Genomic DNA, 8236 nt, shown 5'->3' on the forward strand with positions numbered 1-8236 from the left:
GAAAGACCTAGTAAGTTGTCAAAAATCTTGTTTGAGCTACACAACATAGATCTCACTTGAAAACTTCAATACACACATCAGAACTCAAAATACAAGAACCTGATGCAATGCTGTATTAGAAGGACAGACGATAATGAGGTGCTTGGCTCCGCCCATGATACCAACAGTAATTGTCAGGGCCAATTTTATTTATCAGGACCACAGCATACACAAACATGAAATATATATGTATTAAGTCCAAACATGGAAATATGGAATATGGCTACACAGAAAGTGGACTTTATTTACAGCACCTTCACTAAGAACTAGAGCAACAATTCTGTTTGTGAACATAAAGGAAAATCTGTGAATGGCAAAGTTAAATGAATTACGGGTCTATTGTTAAATCAAAAAGATAATGCTGGCATTCTATTATAGTGGCCAGTTGTCCTTTCTTGATGTGTTCGCCAAAGTGCCTCATGACCGCAGCAATCTCCAGGGAGATCATGGATGCTTTTTTGCTCTCCTAGCACTTTCCATAGATGCTAGAAAAAAGAAATAATTCATTAGTGAAAACCAACTCCAATTGTTAATTTTTCTTGGTTATAAATTATGTAATGCCTGTTTTCAAATAAGCATTCATAAAGAACATACATTAGTGGGAGAAGCTACAGAAATGAGCATGTAGGTTGCATCGATGAAAATTAATTTCTGCAAATGCCAAACAGGTTAACACTTGGTATGGTTGCTTGGTATGTATGATTAATTATTTGAGGGAATTCTAGAATTTTTTTTTTTTTCCATAATTTAAAATTGCATTTGTTTGACAAACAGGCCTCAGCAGCTGGTGAAGAACCATCCAAAGCCAAAAGACTTGTTCCTCCTTCTAATGCTGGTGCCTAGTCTTTTTCCAGTGAAGGAGATCCCACTCTGAACCATCTCACTGACTCCACCAAAATACAGGTTCTGTACAGGTGCAGCATCAGCAAAGGGCCATTTATTGAGATCTCTGGTTTCCTAAAACCAGAGATTAATCAAATTTAAGATGTTAAATTTGGTTAATATCTTAAAATTAACCAAATTTAAAGATATACTCTGATTACTTTGCTTATTAGTTTTGTGGTGCTTTGATATTTTGAAAAAAATATAAATATGTGAATGTATTTCAGATTAAGATTGGGATAGAGAAAGTAGTATAAACAGTCCCATTACTGATCACCAAATTAGATTTTCTAGCATCTGAACATTGGCTGTGTGAAAGTTTATAATTTTAATACAAGGCACAGTTAAATGGTATGTGTGTGGTAATTTAAGCCAGATGACATATTGGATAATGTCTGCTCAAAATATCATGCATAAAGAAGAACGTGGTCACCCTATTGCCTTTCAGTGGTGTAGATCATTACTTTTGACCATGCTTCAGTTGTGCTTTTGAGCTTAACTAGCTTGGTGTTTCAAGACTTGTGTAGGTGTGGTGATTTACCAGAATTTTTATTTGTGTTCCTTTTTCTGCGGGGCTCTATGTCCTTCTGTTTTAGTTTTCTGTTGAGCTCTTTCCCCTTACCATCTGTGTTTACTTTGTGCTGAAAAGAACATATAAAAAATATGGGGTTAATCAACTGAAAAGTAAAGAACACTCGCTTAAGGTGAGTCTCTTCCCAATGTAGAAAACAGTTCTCCATATTCCTGCACATTACATGTTGAATATTACACAAGACCTGTGTGTCTGTGCACTTCTACATGTAACTTTCGTTTTTTTTGTAACTTCAAAACTCAGTCCTCTATATACCTGCATCTTACATGATGAATATTACACAAGACCTGTTTGTTTGAACAGTAGTTAATACCATTTTAATGACTTCATTTAGAAAATAAGTTGGTCTTTGGAGACCAATAGTACCTCAGGAGGGTTGGTTAAAAAGGATCCCCATGCATCCACGTCACCAGCCTGATACGGTTCCTTTTTGGAAATCTGAAATGTAAAGAACACTCATTGAATGCGAGATTGTTCCCAATGTAGAAAACAGTCCTCCTTATTCAGGGACCTTACATTTTGAGTATTACACAGGACCTGCGTGTATAGGCGTTTCTACATGTCACTTTCATTCTTTAAAAACTATGTCCTCCTTATTCTGGCACCTTACATGATGAGTAATACACAGGACCTTTGTGTATGGACGTTTTTACATGTAACTTTCATTCTTTTGTACTTGTAATTTCAAACCTCTGTCCTCCCTTTTAATGCAGCTTTACATATCAAGTTATAGACAATACCTGTGTGTTTGAACAGTACTTAATAACATTTCAATGACTTAGTTTTAGAAAATATGTTGGTCGTTGGACACCAAAATTACCTCTGGAGGTTTGGTTGAACAGGATCTGCATGTTTCCACATCACCAGCCTGACACAATTCATCTTTGGAAATCTGAAATGTAAAGAACACTCATTGAATGCAAGTTTGTTCCCAATGTAGAAAACAGTCCTCCTTATTCAGGGACCTTACATTTTGAGTATTACACAGGACCTGCGTGTATAGGCATTTCTACATGTCACTTTCATTCTTTCAAAACTATGTCCTCCTTATTCTGGCACCTTACATGATGAGTATTACACAGGACCTTTGTGTATGGGCGTTTTTACATGTAACTTTCATTCTTTTGTACTTGTAATTTCAAACCTCTGTCCTCCCTTTTAATGCAGCTTTACATATCAAGTTCTAGACAATACCTGTGTGTTTGAACAGTACTTAATATCATTTCAATGACTTAGTTTTAGAAAATATGTTGGTTGTTGGACACCAAAATTACCTCTGGAGGGTTGGTTGAACAGGATCCGCATGTTTCCACATCACCAGCCTGACACAATTCATCTTTGGAAATCTGAAATGTAAAGAACACTCATTGAATCCAAGTTTGTTCCCAATGTAGAAAACAGTCCTCCTTATTCAGGGACCTTACATTTTAGTATTACACAGGACCTGTGTATTGGCGTTTCTACATGTCACTTTCATTCTTTCAAAACTATGTCCTCCTTATTCTGGCACCTTACATGATGAGTATTACACAGGACCTTTGTGTATGGGCGTTTTTACATGTAACTTTCATTCTTTTGTACTTGTAATTTCAAACCTCTGTCCTCCCTTTTAATGCAGCTTTACATATCAAGTTCTAGACAATACCTGTGTGTTTGAACAGTACTTAATAACATTTCAATGACTTAGTTTTAGAAAATATGTTGGTTGTTGGACACCAAAATTACCTCTGGAGGGTTGGTTGAACAGGATCCGCATGTTTCCACATCACCAGCCTGACACAATTCATCTTTGGAAATCTGAAATGTAAAGAACACTCATTGAATGTGAGTTTGTTCCCAATGTAGAAAACAGTCCTCCTTATTCAGGGACCTTACATTTTGAGTATTACACAGGACCTGTGTGTATAGGCGTTTCTACATGTCACTTTCATTCGTCTGTATTTGTAATTTTAAAGCTATGTCCTCCTTATTCTGGCACCTTACATGATGAGTATTACACAGGACCTTGTGTATGGGCGTTTTACATGTAACTTTCATTCTTTTGTACTTGTAATTTCAAACCTCTGTCCTCCCTTTTAATGCAGCTTTACATATCAAGTACTAGACAATACCTGTGTGTTTGAACAGTACTTAATATCATTTCAATGACTTAGTTTTAGATAATATGTTGGTCGTTGGACACCAAAATTACCTCTGGAGGGTTGGTTGAACAGGATCCGCATGTTTCCACATCACCAGCCTGACACAATTCATCTTTGGAAATCTGAAATGAAGAGATGTATACTGAATGAGTCCATAGAAAAATAAAATCCACCTATTTAATGAACCTGTCCAGCTGATTGTTAAACAGACATTTTATGTATTGACACTGCAAAATATGTCTCCTGCTATAAAATGTTCATTAATATAAGGTCAAAATATATTAATTTACATATGACAGTTTCTAGCATTTTGGATAGCACTGAAAAAGTTGAAATAGTGGTCTGGTTAAGTCTTTCTCCAAAATCTGGTTTTAGGCACACTTGCTAATCACTTCTTTGTTTTCAACTATAATGAAACTCTGTACTACAACTTGACATTTCCTTCAAAAATATTTTCAATGCTAGTAGAATGACTTGTGATAGTATTTTCACACTTACTAGTACCCTTCTTCTCCATAGCCAGTCAGAATCACTACAATTATAAGTCATTTCTTCCCCTGGACCAATATCTTTGAGTGCAAACAAACAGAGATGACGCTTCCATCCACCCGTGTAACTTTCATTTTGTTGTTTGTGTTCATCTCTTCATCATTTACCAGCCTCCCCAATGATCCATGTTCTCTGGCAGCATCAACACTAAAATATTAAGTATGCTATAAGAATAATTATACCATGCAAGGGAAATGATTTTGCATATTTGGTGTTTGCATGTCAGAAGAATATTCCTCCTCCAACTAAAACTACTTTTACTGATGAAGCTGAAAATGTTTACATCACTTTGATTAAATATAAAATAAAAACAACATTAAAACAGTCACATACCAAAGCTGTTGTCCATTGAACTTGAAATCAAACATAAAAGCCTGGAGTGCATCATGGTAAATTTTCAATCGGTTTTCTTGTTCCTTCCTACTTATGACTTCCCCTCTGCACTCAATAAGGAAATCTCCTTTTGAAAGCACTGGCAGCTGAACACACCCGACCTGCAGGTAAACATAATGAGTAAGGTTGAATAAACTTTAAACAATGCATATCTTTCAAATAGTAGCAAATGAGATTATTAAAATTTTTCAAAATCAGTTAATTGATCTAATTTGAGGTCTTTCTGTGTTACTTGAACATTTGTTTGTCAGCTGAGTGGTGCTTCTAAATGTCACTCATTCTTTTATACTTGGAATTTCAAAACACAGTCCTCCTTTATACATATATATATATATATATATATATATATATATATATATATATGATCTATGCTAATGTGCAGTATAAAAATAGTTTAAAAGTCAAAAAGCAAGACAAAAGTAAACAAAAACAATCCTTTAATAAACTCTGGAATCCTGTACGTAAAAAAGTCACAACTCACCTTTAAATGAATTGATGTATTTTACATCAAATCCCTCTTTATCTTCACCCAAGGAGAATAATAGCTGGCATCATGTTTGGGATTTCTTTTTGCTCTCTGAGACCTTGTTGCTGACATCTCCTGCAAAGATCAGAGTAATTTGTTGTTGAGTAACAACATGATGCTGTACATCAGGAGTGTCAAACTCCAGGCATCGAGGGGCAGTGTACTGCAACTTTTAGATGTTCCTCTGGTCCAAAACACCTGAATTATATGACTGAATTAGCTAATCTAAGGGCAGTCAAGTTGATGACCTGCTGATGACCACCTCATTTGATCCAGCCATGTGGCATCACAGACACATCTTAAAGTTATTGTATACAAGCCCTCAAGACCTTGAGTTTGACACCTCTGCTGTACACAATATGATTTGATTTTATTGTATGCAAAAAACCTGTACTGAAGTACACAGTATTACATAATTGACTTTCTATTGACAGGTTCTCAAAACCTTCAAATATTAAAACATTATCTTAATAGTAATGATTATTACAAAGGATAATTTGTGCCTGTGAAAGAATATCACTCACTGATGCACAGAAAATGTCCAAATACAGTTTTGTCTAATTCTGGAGTGAGCCACCTTCCCTTTAAACTCTGGTACACTGACTAAGATGGTTGGTGATAACTAGCTAAACTGAAGCAAATCAGACGCTTTGGTGCATCCAAACATCAAGTAACCTACAACATTCTTCAGAATTACAAATCAATATGTACTTACATGTCTTAAGAGATTCTGTATGAGTCTTACCTCTTCTTCCACGCAAAAGAAGTTCAATTAATACTAATGGCTTGCACCTGGCCTTGATGGACTGTACCATGTTGATAGAGTAGGAGGGGTACAACAAAAGGAGAAATCCATTTTGTTTCTGAAGCACACAAGGTCAGACTTTTTTTCAGAAACAAGAAAACAAATTTATTTGAGTTATATTTTGTAACTTTCATTCAATATTTCAAAGTTAAATAGTTTATCATACATCTTTCTTTAATTAGGAAACAACAGTAAGATGGTATCTCTCACCAGCAATGTTTAATCTTTTATCAGGAAGGTCACTTCTTTTAATCATTTCTGTTCAATCAATTATTTAAGTTTACTTCTATAGCACATTTCAACACACACACACACACACACACACACATATATATATATATATATATATATATATATATATATATATATATATATATATATATATATATATATATATATATATATATATATATATATCACTAGATCACTTTATGATATAAAGTGTTCAAAACACTTTAAATCATAAAACAAAACTGTTGTCTAATGGCAGACAACACCAGCAGAAAAAGGTTGTCTTATGTACCTGCCTACAGACAAATTAGACTACCTAGACAATCTGCATGTATGCAGAGTAGTGACATTGAGATAATGACAAAATATCAATCTAAAGTTTTGTGCTAACAGTAACATAAGTAATCATAACATTTTTGGCACTTTAAATATTTTTAAATAAATGCTTTTTATATTTATATTTGTAATTCTGTATTACTCCATGAGTGGTTATCCTTCTTTCAAATTCAAAATACTTTATTGATCCTAAAAAGGAAATTAAATTTTAAAAAGCTTGGGTCCTCTACCACAGGCCTTGGAGTGTGAGTGGTCTTCACAGTATATTAACAGTTCCCAAAGGTGTGCTTCTCTGTATCAAGAGGTCTGATGATGTATTGTTTGAGCCACTCTTCCAGTTTAGGGGTCATTACCCCAAGGGTTTCAGTGACCACAGGCACTACTGTTGCCCACACCTTCCACACTCTTTTTAACCTTTTGCATGGCATGCATTATTAATTCATCTTTAATATTGGGGCTGATTGGGCCCTAATGATTCCAAAAACAAAGAGTTATCTTTTTACATGATATGTGGACATAATTCTTCTCAGAAAAATATTTATTCCTTTTAAATCACCATGTTTAGCACCATGGTAAAACTCTACAGTTGCCAACTTTTGTAAACTTACACCACAACAATAAACACTGAACATCTTGGGTCTAGCCTGTAATATGTAATAATCTTCCACTACCACTAAGTCATAAAATAATGACCTAACATATGGACACCCAATCCCATGTAGAGCTAAATTTATTATTGTGGGCTAGACAGCCCAAAATAAGTCATCCACTTATGTGGATTGGCCTCTATTGCTACGGTACTAGGCACCTGCTTGTGTGCCACCATAAATACCACCTCTGTGCTGTGTTTCAGTCTAAGCCATTATGTCCATTGGTAGTATTGTTTGCTCGCTATTGTAAAACACCCTGTTGTTATGATTATGCATCATAACAAAATAGCAAAGTATAAAAAATATTTACAAAAATCAGTCCAAATACACAGTATCCAAAACAAGAAGGAACTTTTGTCCAAACAAAAGCTATATTTCCCCCAGAAAGGCAGGAATGAAAGTTTAAAAAGTTAAATTCTCAATGAAAGAACAGGGCTACTCCAATGTGCTACAACCTTGAGAGGCACAATTTTCCATTCATCATCAGCAGCATTTGAATTCTTATATCAGTGGACTGAGTTTCCTCCCTTTTCCATCTTATCATTCCAGCATGGTATTTGATAACTGTCAATGCATAGCTGTTGATTGCTGGACCTTGTTTCTCTCATTGGACTTGCCTTACTTATTGTAGGTACAGTAGTTTGCAAAAGTATCCATAGCCCTTGAACTTTTCCATATTTTCTGACATTACAACCGCAAACATATTTTTACAGAATTTTATGGGAAAGACAAACACAAAGTGGCATATAGTTGTGGAGTAGAAACAAAACTATACATGATTCAAAACATTTTCTGCAAATAAAAGCTGAAAAGTGCAGTGTACAAAATCTTCAGCCTCCTTTCCCTAAGTGCGACCAATTGCCTTCAGAAGTTGCCTGATGACTGCTAATGACTAAATAGTCCACCTGTGTGTAATCTAATCTCAGTATAAGTTCAACTCCTCTAAGACTGCCTCAAAGGTTAGTTAAGAGAATATTGGGAAGCAAACAGCATCACAAAGTCCAAGGGACACACCAGACAACTCAGGGACAAAGTTGTGGAGAAGCTTAAAGCAGGCTTAGGTTATAAACAGGTTCCACGAATCATCTGGAA

At 35.2% G+C, this 8236-nt stretch overlaps 2 long non-coding RNA genes across 2 annotated transcripts; both read right to left on the reverse strand.

Annotated features, from left to right (window-relative positions):
- Window positions 1–90: 90 nt before the first annotated feature.
- LOC122836867 lies at window positions 91–1524 on the reverse strand. The gene is made up of 2 exons (XR_006371644.1): window positions 1463–1524; window positions 91–524 (listed from the first exon to the last, which is right to left on the reverse strand). It is a non-coding gene; the product is annotated as an uncharacterized LOC122836867 (long non-coding RNA).
- On the reverse strand, window positions 1523–4668 carry LOC122836868. The gene is made up of 4 exons (XR_006371645.1): window positions 4537–4668; window positions 3705–3776; window positions 1880–1951; window positions 1523–1562 (listed from the first exon to the last, which is right to left on the reverse strand). It is a non-coding gene; the product is annotated as an uncharacterized LOC122836868 (long non-coding RNA).
- Window positions 4669–8236: the final 3568 nt, after the last annotated feature.

The sequence above is a fragment of the Gambusia affinis genome, linkage group LG09, assembly GCF_019740435.1.
Source record: "Gambusia affinis linkage group LG09, SWU_Gaff_1.0, whole genome shotgun sequence".
Lineage (NCBI taxonomy): Eukaryota > Metazoa > Chordata > Actinopteri > Cyprinodontiformes > Poeciliidae > Gambusia > Gambusia affinis.